Below are 14,803 nucleotides of genomic sequence, written 5' to 3'. Positions count from 1 at the left end.
CTATGGACCCGTTTTGTGTTAAACCACTTAAACTGCATATAGCCTATATATATTTCGTCACACGAACAGTGAAAATGGCTGATCTACAAGCTCACAACAAGAAGCAATGCAACCCGTTGTGAGTTTGTAGATCAAGCATTGTTATGTATTTCTTTTGTGGGGAAAAGAATAAAACATTTGGAAAACCTTTTGAAAATGTGCCCAAAATATGGACGCCAGGGTTAATGTGATTGGAGTTATGTGGAGGCAGGGGCCGTCTCTCGCTCTCCTTCCTAAATCCTTGATTTATGTACAGTCTTTTTTTATTATTCGTAAATGAGCGGAAACTATACTTGCAATACTTGCGTCTGTGCGTTGCAGGTCTTAAGAAGAGAGATCAGTGTGGAGATAGGCCTATTTTAACCGATCTTCTCGAGGTAAACTACGTTATTATTCCCATGTTGTTGGGTTAGCATTATTAGCAGGATATCGGATGATATTTTGTGGTGATGTGTTTTGTAATACTTTTTCCACTTATAATGTACAAGCTGCAGAATGATTTCTCACCATGCCTCTGGCCTCTTTCACACTTTTATTGTAAAACGGGGCCAACATGATGTCTTTTCGGCTGTTTTTGTTTATTACTTTGTAGAATGTGACGGACGAACTGTGTGAAGTGTTTATGCAGCGTCAGTCCCTCGTCGTGTTATATTGGCGGGATGGACTCCTCATCCAAGATGAACCTTTTTCTTTTTTTTTTTTTACAATGAGAGAACACTCCGATCTGCTGACGATTGAAGTAATGTAAATACAATATCTTGTGCCAATCCATGAATACCGCGAGCAGTCGTTTTTTTCTATGAACCAGTAAGTTAGTAGCTGTAACAACATATACTGTAGACTTGAGCGGAATGGCATTCACAAGTAATTATTAGATTCGATTTTGATCTACAAGATCACAACCTGATCTTGTAGATCGGGTTGTCAACCATTGTGGGTTAGGGACAGGGTTAGTGCTTGTAGGCTGCAAACGACATTATATATATATATATAATATATATATATATATATATATATATATATATGGCTTAAGTTTACAGTAACGTATAGTATAAGAAACGTCCGATTGTGATCAAATCATCTCTCGAACTGACTACTCATTAAATTACTGTCCTTTTCAGGATTCTAATAAAGCAAAATGGCAAATCATTTGTGTGACGCTATAGTATGATCATTAATGTTTACGAAAAAGCACACAAAGTTTGAATGTGGAGGTTTCTGACCGACAGGAACAAAATGGCGTCTGCCATGCACCCTGACCCTGGCTGTAGACACAAACAATGAAAGCTAAAAGTTCTGATGAATACTAAATGCAGGTCTGTGTTAAAATAAGAAGAAATGAAAAACAATTGTGAGAAATTGTACAGTTCAGCTGTAGAATGTATGTATTTAGTTGTTTTTGTCTTCTGTGCGGGGGCTCTACGCGATGGTCTTAACTTCAAAAAGTATGTACTATTTTCTTTTCCTTTTCTCTCTCTTGTTTTCACTGTATATTAATATATATTTACTTCCCTCACGTTTCTTTTCTTTGAAATAACAGCTATATTTTTCAATAAAAAGAGAAAGCTGGTAATCTTTACCCCGTGGCTGTGCAGTACCTTTTTTCCATTTGCTGCTTCTTGGCATGTGCAGTGCGACACCACAGGTGGCTAAATCAATGCCGAAATTACTCGCACATGTTCGGATGTTGTATTTTGCTAAATAGCAGACATGGCGTCTTTGAGTCAGAACGAAGTCGTCTTTTTTTCACAGTTTTGTCAGTAACAAGCACCCAATCAGTGTCTTGTTTAATCAATAAAACTGAACTTAACCTTGTTACATTTTGACATTGCTTATGTGCAAAGATGTGTCTAATTTACTTAAGTAAGATGTATTTTCCTGGTGTTTTTGCTGATAAGACATTGAGATGGCAAACTGTGAACTGCTCTAGGGCTGTACTAGCCGCAACTTAGATCTTCTGCACTGCCTACGGAACGTCTTCGTCTGGTTCCTGCTAGCCTGATTTCAGACTCGGCTCGAAAGAGTCCACTCAGAGTGGGCGGGGTCTATGGTCTGGAAGCAGGCTAGGTTCCTGCAGCAACGCTGACGTGCCGATATTCACAATAACACACACCCTCTCGTGTAATATTGCTTATATAAATGCTGTGCTGGTGATTATTTTACATTTTTTGTGTTTGATTTGGAAGCGCTCATCGTAAATCACTCAACGGCCCTGTTTCGAAAATGCACATATTGCAGAAGGTAGCCGGACATTGAGATCATTCAAAACGAGTTCTTCAAAAATCAAACCTGCACAGAATGTTTTATTGGCAGAAAGTAGGTCATAACGTCGATCAAACAAAAACAAAGACTTGACAGATGAAAGACTATGAACCCAAGCTTTCCGTACAGTTGCAATATTGGTGAGTTTAACATTGTTTAATACAATCAGACTTCGGTTTCAATGAGTGGCCTGTCAAGGGTTGGTATTGCAACTTAAATGCCAGACATCATGATCGCATCCAAGTTGCTCCTGTCTACTAGGGCTGCAATTTAGCGATTATTCTATCGATTACCTTTCATCGTTGCTCTTCACTTTCAACCTGGCATCCCTATTTTGGGCATGTGTTTGTCGAAACTTTTGAAAATAGCAGATCTACAACCTCACAGTGTCACTTCACATGCTGGTGCACTGAGATTGTAGATGGAAACCTCATTATGTCCAAAACTGTTACTTTTCAGGATTCTAATTCAAAAATAGCAAAACGTCCGCTGCCGTGTTTTTTTTTTCCTATTTCGTTCCTTTGTAAATTCTTATTGAGTGGCAGTTTAGCGGCCATATCACACTGTGAGTGTCTGTTGATGTTGTCAGTAAATAGGATTTTTAAATAGACTCAAAACAAAGCACTGACTATCATGATTATGGGAGATCTGATGATATAGTCTGGTGTCTAGTGAACTCTAGTGGTGATTGTGGGTCATTGCATGGTATACTTTTGTATACTTTGGTTTTGGTTTTTGCATAAGTTCCCAGAGGTTTGGAGACCCATCAATCAGCCCAGACAAATACAGAAGGAAGAAAAGGTACGCTTCTCTATCGGGTGGAAACCTCATATACCCCAATATGTCTATAATATATAGTAGCAACTAAAATGACAGATGTTTTCCTGGATTTAAATGTATGATAACGGTCTAAATGCGTTTAAGACTGTGGTTAAAGTACAAGAGCACTCTGGTAGAGGTTTGACCTGTCCTTTGTTCTGGTTACTGATAGTCAATCGACATTTTACAATTTGAATGTATGGTATTGGGCAGCATATAGCCTACTTAATTGTTTGCACAAGTTACCAGCTGTTTGTAGATCAAATCCATAGATATAAAATGATAGTACCTAATCAGTTCAGTAACAACTGACTACTACATTACTTACATTTCATATTTGTTTCCATGCCTGGCCTACCATTACTGTTTTCAACACTTTGTAATTCATGGCACCTAACTATGTGCCAGCCAGGACTTGAACATGTAGCCTCCTGCTTAAGAGGCAGTCACACTATCCATTGAGCTATGACTATACATTTCATGAATTTATTTCAACAAACACCAAGAATTAAAAACAAAAACAGATAGCTGTAAACCCAGCTTTTAAAAGACAGTGAAAACGTTCTTTGAGATGGTCTGACCCAAAATTTGGTTTATAAACCCCAGAATGTTCTTTGAGATGGTTTAACCCAAAATTTGGTTTATAAACCCCCAGAATGATCTCTTATGCCACGCCAACACGATGTGGGCTTGTAGATCTGGTGTACACCCTCTTTCATGAATCGCACGTCAGTTTGTGCTTAGAGAAGATACACACCCCTTTAGTCACTTTTAATTACGAACACCTTAGTGATGAGACCCACTGTGCCTTAAAACCACGAAGCAAGTGAGCACATAATACTTAACCTTGTAGAATTTAGATGGAGAGTGACAATTTGAAATTGTGGTCTAGAACCGAAACCGTGAGCCTACAAACCACTGCCATACACGGAAGCTAGGGAATCCTTGTCATTAACTATAGTCAGTACCATAGTCAGCATAGTATACATCAACTGTATAGGTAGTCAGTACCATGATAGATCAGACCAAGAGGCTTTGATTACATGATTATAGATGAGTGCACTGATTTGGTGAGGTTGGGGGTCAGGACACTTTGCTCTTGTGTTCCTTTTATTTTGTTGGCATCATTGTTCCTAGTTTTCCCTGTTTACCATTGTTACTGTTACCTGTCTTGTCTTAGATCCCTGCGCTTGCTAGTTTTCTCCACCTGTGTGTCCTGTTAGTCTCTTAGCCAATCCTTGTGTTGATTGTCAGTTGTGTTCACCTGTGTCTGGTTGGTGTCAGGCATAATCGCCTATAACATTTTCGCCAGGTCTTTTCGCAGGGCACTTTTGCCGTGGAGGAGAGTCTTTTCACCTACCTGTCTGAGCCATTTCGCCTACCCTCAATTCTGCTGTCAGACTGTCCATGTTTGCATATTATCTCTTTGTCATTTAAATATTATAGTGACTGTGACAGTGGTGTTACATGTCAAACCTACACATGGCTATCCTATGCACTCCATAGTAATCACATAAATACAGAGCTATTGGAATCAGGTGCGCCCAAATAATTAATTAATCAATGTCCCGATACTATACATTCTTTGGTGCAGTATTGAACAGTATTGTAAAATGAACAGTATTGTAGGCCTATATTGTTTTAACATTAGGCTATACAAAATATATATGTAGGCTATTAGCCTATAGGTCTATATAAGATATGCTACACCTAAATAGCCTATAGAATCAACCTTGCCTGTCAACAGGCATAAACAACTATTTTGCCATTTTTTAGGAATAAAATGTGATGTAAATAATAAATGTCAAGTAAACTGTTAGATTCACTTGACACCACTGTCGCAGTCACTATAATATTTAAATGACAAAGAGATAATTTGCAAACATGGACAGTCTGACAGCAGAATTGAGGGTAGGCGAAATGGCTCAGACAGGTAGGTGAAAAGACTCTCCTCCAAGGCGAAAATGCCAGGCGAAAGGACCAAATGCGTGTAGGCGAATATGTTATAGGCGAAAGTGCTGGTGACCGTCTGGTTAACCCCGTGAGTATTTAAAACTCAGCTCCTTGAGATCTCTGCCAGACCAGTCCAGAATGCTGGTGCAGGGTTTAGTTGCGTGCGTTCTAGTGTATGTCTATGGTTATTTTTCTTATCCTGTGTTTGGTGGAATGAATCATCTTGTATTTTTTGATCCTGTGTTTGGTGGAATAAATCATCTTGTATTAGACCTGCTCTGCCTCTTGACAATCTCCTGAGTCACACCCTGACCCAAAGTGTCAGCTCCATCATTGATATCATTCTCTGACAAGTGAAGTCACATAGTCTTACAGTTAAAGATTGAATGTTTAACCTTATTGTGAAGTTAATTAGTTGTAATTAGTTAATAGAACAGCTCAAAGCAATGCAGTTAAAAAGTTTGCTCGAATAAACTTAATTTAGTACTTACTACAATGAGAAACTAGTTGCAAAACCTAGTTAATTATTTTATTCAATAGTCAAAAGTGAGCACTATGATGAAAGCACCAATTTCATCATAGTCAATAGCGCTTACAAAGTTTGAAACTGATCGGTGGAGTTATAGGTAAAAGCACAAATCAGCCTGTTATAGCGCCACCATGAGGCTGATTTAAAAAATTTGAAGTGGCATTTCTTCCTCGGCCTAGTGGGAATGTTTGTGCGTGATTTCATGTTAATTGCACTCTGCATTTGTGATTTGAGGCATTTTGTCCAGAATGGGCCAATATTAAAAACTTTGAAAGCCAATATCAGCCAATCAGGATGGAATATGGACAATCAGACAGATCCGGGTCGATCACATGACTGTAGAGATGCTGTCTACCGATTTGCGTGATTTTTGGACAAAATCTGTAGGAGTAGTGTATAGAAATGTGTTTTGCAAACATCGGCTCTCCCCCTGCCTTCGGCTGGTGGAGACAATTATTAGCTAATCAAGTAAGCTAGCTGAAGAGTAGCCTCGGAAACCCAGACTTTTATTTTGGCGATAGGAAGAAAAAGCTGAAGAGTGACCTAACTTAATGTTTCATCTAGTGTAACAGAGCTGTCCTTTTCACCAGAATGGAACAGAGCCTTAATTAGTATCACTGCTAACAATATGGTTACTGTAGAGAGAGCCTAACAATATGTACGATACTGTACACATTCTGATTGGAACACAGCAGAAGGCCTTCAATGTTTATACTGTGTACTGTTTTTTCTTTTTAGTCTGGCCACTGCTTTATCCTGTTGCGTAAGGCAGCCTTTATGATATTTGGCATCATACACAAATATATGGGTATGAAAGCAACCACTGATGTACAATACAACTCCATCAACCTTTCTGATGCTGCATGAAGGACCTTGTATCGGTACTCTTACCTGTAGCAGTCATAATGGCTGTCAGATGTTCTGCTCTTGTACTGGCCTTCCCACAAATTAAACCATCTTTTTGTATGTTAAACAATGTTGTATCAACTCTACTCCACTTCTTGGGACTAGAGCATGTTTGCTCTCACTATCAACGTTTGGCGTTTGCAACTTGTTGCTCACAGTTTTTCTTACTGGAATAGTTTGCTCTACATCACATATGTCAAACTCAAGGCCCGGGGGCCAAATCAGGCCCGTGATTGAATTATCTTTGGCCCGCGGGATGAAATTTAATTACTATTAGAACTGGCCCACTGGCCACTGGTATATTGCACATGCAATGCCTGGGATTCGATACCAAGGTGTCCCGCATGTAAGTACAACATCTTACCCATCAGACCAAAGGGATATCCCTATGGACTGGGGTAGATACGTTTTAGACTTTTGATGCCATTAGGCTGAGGCAATGAGACACTCTGTTACACATGCACCACCATAATACTACAAGTCCCACAATGCACTGCTAGTGCATTGGCGCATATCGAGGGCCTGCAACCGCAAGCCCGCGTTTAAATAAACATTGAACCAGTCCGGCCCTCGACTTGTACCATTGTTTAAACTTTGGCCCCCTGTGCATTTGAGTTTGACATCCCTGCTCTACATGATACATGACAAGATACACTTCACTTTGAAAGAAAGTATATCATCTGTATATGGAGACAGGGTTTTAAAAACTTCAATCATCTCTCCGTTGAGTTACATTTAGTATGAATTTAAGGCCCTCTGCAGTGGGCTTTTTTGACAACTGGATCTACAGTAGTCTAAATGTTTACCACAGATGATACACAGCTTTGGATCAATATTTATACACCACTCTACATTTTGGTAAAATAAAATTATGTACATTGTACATACACTATTCTTAGGCTCTAGGTCAAGGGTCTTCAACAGGGGGTCTGGGACCCCACAGGGGGTCCTCCAAATCTTTGTGTGTTAGAAACTTTTATCCCCTTTTTTATATTAACCACTTGAATCCTAGCTTCCAAAAATAGCAGACCTACTCAGGCTCACAACACCTCGCGCTGTGAGGCATTGAGCTTGTAGATCAGCTATTTTCGGCAAAGACGGTTGGTGTAGATGGTAAAAAGAGCAGACTAAGTACAGAGTGAAATGTCAAGTTACGTGTTGACGGTTCAAGTGGTTAAATACGTATCTGAAAACACAAATTGGCATGAATCCAAAATACAACGATGATTGTGCTGTCAAACAATGAAACTATACGGAATCTATGAAAACGTAGTGGGGGTCCCTGCTTCATCTCTCTCAACTAAGCGGTCCTTGGCCTGAAAACATTGAAGACTATATGTACAGTAACCATTGTAGCAGTTTTAAAATAATAATAATCTAAATTTGGGACATTTCATACATTTCTACTCAAGTGAATTTGTAAAAAAAAAAGTCTACCATTGATAAGTGAATTGAAATAAAATCAGTATGATATTGTATAGATTGTTGTGACTGAAGGTAGCAGTTTAGTATGAGAAACAGCACATCATTTCTCCAGACGTCTGTCTGTGTACACTTTTTTACGGTCTATGGGTTTGCCGCTCTGACATCACGCTCTGACACGCTCTCTTTACTTTGTAGTGACTGTGACAATCTACTGAATTCAGCAATACCAATTATGTAAAGATACCTTGTATACTCTGTTGTATCACTAAATGTATATGGTGTTCCAAATGGAGGAACATTTTAACCTTCCTAATACAATATCACACTGATTTGATTCCTTTTCAACTCACCTATCAAGGGTGGAAGATGTTTACTAATTCACCTAAAATGTATGAAATGTCCCAAAGTTGAGAGAATCTGGCATTTTATGCAACCTCAACAATAGTGCAGAGATAAATACAAGCCTATAATAGAACTCAAAGTATTTAGCAAACCTGGCTGATGGAAACCAAGCTCCACCCATTTGATTCTCAAGATTATCCTCATTAAAGCAAATCGTTCAATTCTGAAGAGTTTATATCATTTAACATATTTGGTTACAGAGTTATATAATTTGGCTCCAGCTGTTCTATCTGCATCTTATTTCCTACATGGGCTCCTGACAAGTAAATCATTGCAAATATTTTGGAATGTAAAGAGATGAGAAGGACCTTGCCAAATCAAGTAGCTAAAAAAGAAAATAAACAAGATCTATAATGTCAGAAAGCACACAGCAGAAGAAGGCCTTGTATGTACAGTTTATACTGTGTAAATGAGAGATGGTGATGTTCATAAAACCCATGTTCATAACAATACAAATGACTAGAGCATGTTTGTACAAGTTCTTATAGGAGCTCCTGGCACTACATGTTTTCAGATAGTGGTCTGCAGCCAAATTTGTATTGATCAGATTTTACTTGACAATGGATTGTAAATGTCTGTGTCACTGCAGCTCAATGAATAGAGTAACTGCCTTGAGGTTGAGAAGTCAGAGGTTCAAGTCCCAGCCCTTGACAGTGTGTTGTGTTGGATAATCACAGAGGCTGACAGACACACAACTTTAAGATCTCTGGAGTCCAAAATCTGGATGAATATCATCTTTCACTTTTTCACTGAAGCAGGGAGTTCAAATCTCCCACAGGATATTTTGCTGTCCATCTAAATTCTAATAGTTGGGTTAAGTATTACGTTCGCCATTGAGCAGTCCATGCCAGCGTGGCTCAAAGGTTAAATCCAAGGTTTTCAAATCAAAGGTTCCAGGTTCAAACCTCAAATAAAACTGAAATATCTCAACCCCCCAAACAATTAAGATAGCTGGTAAATCAAACTGTAAGTGCACTACAATGGAACTCAAATGTCTCAACAAAACAATTATCAAATAAAATGGTAATGGGAAAAATCAATGACCGTCACATATAAACCGAAAAATACCATAAAACTGCTGGGTAAAACACTAACATAATAATATAAAAAGCCCCAATAAAGACAATGTTGAATAAACAATTTAACTTAATATGTACATTTCTAAAGCTTCTCCCTCTTCCACCGACCGGGCCTAAAAGAGGGTGTGAGGAGGGAGCTGGGCTGTCTCCGCCCCTGTCGCCTTAAAAACACAGAAAATGAAGACATACCCTTATCAAGACTCAAACCCTCAACCTTCAGATAGTGAGACATCTACTACACTCATGCACCACCAGGCCATGCACACTAATGCAATCTTGAAGGTTATAATTCACCCTTTGTCAAGTCCCGCCCATTGTCCTGCCCCTCTCCACACATTGGTTGCTGTGTCTTGGTGGGACATTCAGTGGGACATTCCATCCACTGCCATGTTAATTCAGTTGCTTCATATTGTTATTCTGTGTGCTCAATTATAATTTCAAACTTTGTTTCAGTCAATTGGAGCTGCTCAGTGGCAGTATAGTGAATCAGCATGTTTTTAAATGTTTTTATTTCTCCAAAAATTATGTTTTAGCTAATTCAACATAAAAAAGGCGGAACCAGGGCGGGACAAGGCAGATAGAGCCTGCTGGTTGGTCAGTCAGGGACCAACCAGGAGGCTAACAAAGGGTGAATTGTCTCCACCAGCCGAAGGCTGAGGGAGAGTATGTTTTCCCCTCCGTCCGTCCGTCCGTCCGTCCGTGCGTGCGTGCGTCCGTCCGTGCGTCCTCGCAGTTTGTGAGCAGCTAATCTCAGTCACCGTTGGCCCGATCGCTGCCAAACTGAGCACACACACTCCCTGGATGCCAATCTAGAACCTCTGCCCCACATTTTTCAAATCAGCCTCATGGTGGCGCTATAACAGGCCGATTTGTGTGGCCTGGTTGTTACCAGCTAATCTCCGGCGCCGTTGGCCCGATCGCTGCCAAACTGAGCACACACACTCCCTGGATGCTAATTCAGAACCTCTGCCCCACATTTTTTAAATCAGCCTCATGGTGGCGCTATAACAGGCCGATTTGTGTGGCCTGGTGGAGACCTGTGCTCGTTAAAGTTGAAATGAGAGGTGACAGGTCAGAAAATTAAAATCCACAGCAAACACCTCTACCCCTGATAGAATAACTTAAATGATACTGGCCATGATACTGACCATAATTATTACTGACATGATACTGGACATGATACTGACATTACTGGCCATGATCAACATAATACTGAAGCCTGAAGAACCCCCCACCGTAGGTTGACTATTACGTTCTCTGAAGTAACTTTTCTTGTCAATGTGGCTCAAGAGACGAACACAGGTTTAACAAACCAAGGGTGAGGAGTTCAATTCCCCACTGGATATTTTCGCTGTCCATCTAAATTCTAAAAGTTGGTTTAAGTATTACCTCCGCCATTGTATCATCCATGCCAGTGTGGCTCAAGAGATGAACACAGTTTCAATAAACCAAAGGTGAGGAGTTCAATTCCCCACTGGATATTTTCGCTGTCCATCTAAATTCTAAAAGTTGGGTTAAGTATTACCTTCGCCATTGTATCATTCATGTCAGTGTGGCTCAAGAGATAATCACAGGTTTAACAAACCAGGGGTGAGGAGTTCAATTCCCCAATGGATATTTTCACTGTCCATCTAAATTCTAAAAGTTGGGTTAAGTATTACCTTCGCCATAGGATCATCCATGCCAGTGTGGCTCAATAGATAATCACAGGTTTAACAAACCAAGGGTGAGGAGTTCAATTCCCCACTGGATATTTTCGATGTCCATCTAAATTCTAAAAGTTGGTTTAAGTATTACCTCCGCCATTGTATCATCCATGCCAGTGTGGCTCAAGAGATGAACACAGGTTCAATAAACCAAAGGTGAGGAGTTCAATTCCCCACTGGATATTTTCGCTGTCCATCTAAATTCTAAAAGTTGGGTTAAGTATTACCTTCGCCATAGTATCATCCATTTCAGTGTGGCTCAAGAGATAATCTCAGGTTTAACAAACCAGGGGTGAGGAGTTCAATTCCCCAATGGATATTTTCACTGTCCATCTAAATTCTAAAAGTTGGGTTAAATATTACCTCCGCCAAAGTATCAGCCATGCCAGAATGGCTCAATGGTTAAAACCAAGGTTTAAAAGTCAAAGGTTCCAGGTTCAATCCCCAAACAAAACTGAAAATCTCAAAACTCAAAATAACATCAAAAGCCAATAAACCAACCCAAAAGTGCACCACAATGAACTCAAACAACAAAAAGTGAAACAATAAAACTGCTCATGGTCAGATTCACCAATATATAAAAAAAAAAACTTGAAACACAAAAACCTGGGAAAAATCACTAACATAAATGGGGGAAAAAAACAATAAATTGAATAAAAGTAATTTAACTTATTTGTACATTTCTAAAGCTCCTCCCCCTGGAGGTGTGGCAGCTGCAAACTCCTCCCTCTTCCACCAGGGCTAAAAGAGGGCGTGAAGAGGGAGCTGGGCTCTCTCCGCCCTCACCGCCTTAAAAACAAGAAAAATGAAGACATTCCCTGACCAAGATTCAAACCCTCAACCTTCAGGTTGTGAGGCATCTGCTTTACTCTTGCACCACCAGGCCTTTCACACTAATAGGATTTTGGAGGTTATATTTAAAGTTGAAAGGAGAGATGACAGGTCAAAAGATGGAAATCCACTGCAAACACCTCTACCCCTGATAGAATGACTGAATCTACTAGATCACCCCCTGATGATCAGGGTTCATTTTGACACAACTGAGTTATATTCCAGGTTATTGTTTAAAACCACCTGTTACCCTTTTTGTCATATGGATTTCTTAGTTTCAGATGATCAAAACTATAGCAGTTTCAGCCACAAGTTCTTTCTTGTTTTGCCTCTCACTTTAGAGAGTTACATTAAAAAAGGCTAACAATATTTATATTTATAATGCACTTCACATTCGTGACAATCTCAAAGTGCTACAATAGGCAAGTATCATCACACTATTAAAAAACATTAGAAACTTTAAAGTTTATAAAGTTTCTCAATTAACTGAATTATACTGAATTATTAAATATACAATTAAATGTGTATGTGTCACAGCCCAGCCTGTGGGGCCATGACAAATTGAGGAGGACACGTGGTAGTGGTTTTAAATGTAAAAATAATTTATTAACAAAATGTTTTAAGTAATACTTTCAAGAGTTTGGGCTGTTACGACCCTTTAAATATGGCTCAAATACCAAGGGCTATAACATAATAAACGGACAAAGTCAGGTCTCAAAAAGCATTGAATCTTTATTTTACATAAAGGCTGGTGCATAATTCAAGTGCTTTTATTGTTACACACCAAATCATGGAATATGTTGCAAAGAAACACAAGTGTCAAGTGTAACAAACTACTGTAAGACCTAACAAAAATCCTAACCAAACAAAAGAAAAGGACAGGCTGGCCACTAACAAAAGAGGGGAGCTGGGTGGGCCAGCCACTATGTGGCCGTCAACCCACCACAGCTCCCATAAACTACCAAAACAAAGTAAAAAGCTAAACTATGATCACGAAAAACAACCAAATAATACTTACGACCAACCCATCAGAACTTAACAAATACAGGAAAACTTAACTAAGGAACCACATGTTGGGTGTTCGCTGTTGGGGTGCTGGGGGACTCATGGGAGCTGACAAACACTCTAGCCTAGGCCCTAATCACAGATGGAGAGCAGCTGACACAGGACGGAGAAACCAAGCCAATCATCAGTTGAGTTGCAGGTTGAATGTCTAGCCAATAGCCATGCATAGAAACAGCAGCAGAGCAGATCAGAGCCAGCCAGTCAGGGTGGACATTAAACCAGAGGACAAATAATCATTAGTGAACAAATATGGTCATCATGCTGTATAGTGAGGTGTGCATATGTGCAGGCACATAACAGATGTGTAGATCAGTAATCAGTAGTGTCAGCAATGCATGGATGTGTGGTAGGTGTAGGGTGGGGTGTTGTAGAGTGTGCAAACTCAAACATAAGGGAAAGCAAACAAAAGGGGTGCTGTCATCTGGAGAGGGAGAGAGAGACTGGCTTGCCACCCAGTCTTATGTAGGGCTCCAGGGAGTACTGGCCACCAGGTGCTCCCAATGCACCTAATCATCAAGCTCATTGGCCGACACCCATAGGCTCTGTGGGAGAAGCACACATACAGGGAGGGATGTATTGTTTTCAGTGACGGGCAAGTAAACGATTTATTTGTATTTATTTGAATACCCACCCGACAAACTATATAAAGTTGTTGTCCCCCCCCCCCCCCCCCCCAGATGACTGATATCAATAAATCTAGACAGACAATTTAAAAAATAAAATGATTTCCCCAACCCCCTCTTTATCCACCTAACTAAGTGGTAGAACACTAAACTTTATGAAGATGAGATCCTCGGGTTCCTCAGGCACAGCCATTATGTACACACATAATAATCTTTTGGGGGAAAAAAAAGAAAAAAAAATGTATTAAAAATAAATTAAAAAAGTTATTGGAAAAAATACAGCCTGTTTACGTATTAGGAGGGTAGTTAGCTCTGGTCCATCGCGTCACCTCCCGGTGACGCTCTGACAGACCTGTCGGCAAATGGCTAGACCGCGATATCTCAGCCCCTCCGAGCGCTCAACTTCAGTCAAAATAAACAAAACTATTTCACTACTCACCAAACCAAAGGTAGTTTTGCGCTGTTGAAAGTCTATTCTCCGCGGTGGTGAGCCCCTCAGCACCCCACCTACTCTGTAAAATAATAATTTTTGTCATGAAATAAAACGTACCCACCTCGAGCCACCTAGCGGCCACCGCAGATACAATGGTTCACAACCCGGAAATAAGCGGCGGTCGAGTTGGATGCACTTTATTTCATTCCAAAAATAGTGTATTTTGCAGAGTGGGTGGGGTGCTGAGGGGCTCACCACCGTGGAGAATAGACTTTCAACAACGCAAAACTACCTTTGGTTTGGTGAGTAGTGAAGTAGTTTTGTTTATTTCGACTGAAGTTGAGCGCTCGTAGGGGCTGAGAAAACGCGGTCTATTCATTTGCCGACGGGTCTGTCAGAGCGTCACCGGGAGGTAACGCGATGGACCAGAGCTAGAGGGTAGTACCAGTAAGACTCCCTAATCGGGAGATAAGCGACCGCCAGGTCGCAGCGTGATTTTAGGCCAAAATGTGTAGGAGCAGTGTCCAAAAATGTGTTCGAAAAAATCGGCCTGATGGTGGCGCTATATGGGACAGATCCATGTTGATGAGATGAGTGTAGACATACTGTGTACCGATTTGCGTGATTTTAGGGAAAAATTGTAGGAGCAGTGTCCAAAAATGTGTATTGCAAGAATCGGCCTCATGGTGGCGCTAGAAGAGGGCCATGTGAGAATTGATGGGTGGAGGTAT

This window comes from Nannobrachium achirus, assembly GCF_963921795.1.
Source record: "Nannobrachium achirus genome assembly, chromosome: 18".
NCBI classification, from domain to species: domain Eukaryota; kingdom Metazoa; phylum Chordata; class Actinopteri; order Myctophiformes; family Myctophidae; genus Nannobrachium; species Nannobrachium achirus.
The sequence above is the reverse complement of the archived record's forward strand: the minus strand, read 5'-3'. Positions refer to the sequence as shown.